We start from the raw sequence: 1,510 nt of genomic DNA on the forward strand, positions 1-1,510 counted from the left end.
AAACAGAAGGGTTTTGTGTGTCATGCTCACATTGTAAGAACAGAGAGAAAGCATGAGGGCTTGATGATGCATGCATTAACAGTCCTTAATCCTTAACAGTGTGAAATCTTTCTATACACCAAAACGGACTGTGAAAACATGACAAGCTTTGAATTCTTATTAACAGAATCAGAAACGTTTTTAACTGCTAAAGGAATAAAAAAATTTTTTTTTTGCTTTAACAAATTTATATTTGTCCGACCCTTGTTCTCTCTCTCTCTCGCTCTCTCTCACACACACACACACACTCATGTAGCAAGTATGTTAGATAGAAGCTTTAAAAGCTTTAAAAGCTTTTTCCAGATATGTAAATTGTCCTGAATTTTCTTGCTGGAATGAATTGTATCCTAGAAAGGAAAAGAGGAAATGTGATAACGATCAGAAACGTCTGATCTATGTGATTTTACGTACGCCGGCCACTTTAATAGGAACAGCTGTTCACCTGAGTGTTTATGTGATAATCCAGTCAGCCAATTATTTGGTGAAACTCAAAGAGTTTAAGAGGCAAGAGAGAGGCGAGAGAGAGAGAGAGAGAGAGAGAGAGAGAGAGAGAGAGAGAGAGAGAGAGAGAGACAGACAGACAGACAGAGAGAGAGGTAAGAGAGAGAGAGAGACAGACAGAGAGAGAGGCAAGAGAGAGAGAGAGAGAGAGAGAGAGACAGAGAGAGAGAGGCAACAAAGAGAGAGAGAGAGAGAGAGAGAGAGAGAGAGAGAGAGAGACAGACAGACAGACAGAGAGGCAAAAGAGAGAAAGAGAGAGTAAGAGAGCGAGAGAGAGAGAGAGAGAGAGAGAGAGAGAGACAGACAGACAGAGAGAGAGAGGCAACAAAGAGAGAGAGAGAGAGAGAGAGAGAGAGAGAGAGAGAGAGAGAGAGAGAGACAGACAGACAGAGAGAGGAAAGAGAGAGAGAGAGACAGACAGAGAGAGAGGCAAGAGAGAGAGAGAGAGAGACAGACAGAGAGAGAGAGGCAACAAAGAGAGAGAGAGAGAGAGACAGACAGACAGACAGACAGACAAACAGAGAGGCAAAAGAGAGAAAGAGAGAGTAAGAGAGCGAGAGAGAGAGAGAGAGAGATAGAAAATATTGAAATTTTTTTTTTTGCTTTAACAAATTAATATTTGTCCGACCCTTGTTCTCTCTCTCTCTCTCTCTCTCTCTCTCTCTCTCTCTCTCTCTCTCTCTCTCACTCACTCACACACACACTCATGTAGCAAGTATGTTAGACTTTAAAAGCTTTTTCCAGATATGTAAATTGTCCTGAATTTTCTTGCTGGAATGAATTGTATCCTAGAAAGGAAAAGAGGAAATGTGATAACGATCAGAAACGTCTGATCTATGTGATTTTACGTACGCCGGCCACTTTAATAGGAACAGCTGTTCACCTGAGTGTTTATGTGATAATCCAGTCAGCCAATTATTTGGTGAAACTCAAAGAGTTTAAGGTCAAGAGCTTAATGTTTTTGATGTCG

General features: G+C 41.1%; 1 protein-coding gene across 1 annotated transcript in view; it reads right to left on the reverse strand.

The window, feature by feature from the left end:
• Nucleotides 1-1,496: 1,496 nt before the first annotated feature.
• The window catches only part of adamts2a (ADAM metallopeptidase with thrombospondin type 1 motif, 2a), a 61,106-nt gene continuing 61,092 nt past the window's right edge, over nucleotides 1,497-1,510 (reverse strand). Inside the window, exon 22 of the mRNA XM_060890549.1 lies at nucleotides 1,497-1,510. This exon is cut by the window's right edge and continues 1,189 nt beyond it. The gene's annotated coding sequence lies outside the window, so the exon portion shown is untranslated.

The sequence above is a fragment of the Tachysurus vachellii genome, chromosome 17 (genome assembly GCF_030014155.1).
Source record: "Tachysurus vachellii isolate PV-2020 chromosome 17, HZAU_Pvac_v1, whole genome shotgun sequence".
NCBI classification, from domain to species: Eukaryota; Metazoa; Chordata; class Actinopteri; order Siluriformes; family Bagridae; genus Tachysurus; species Tachysurus vachellii.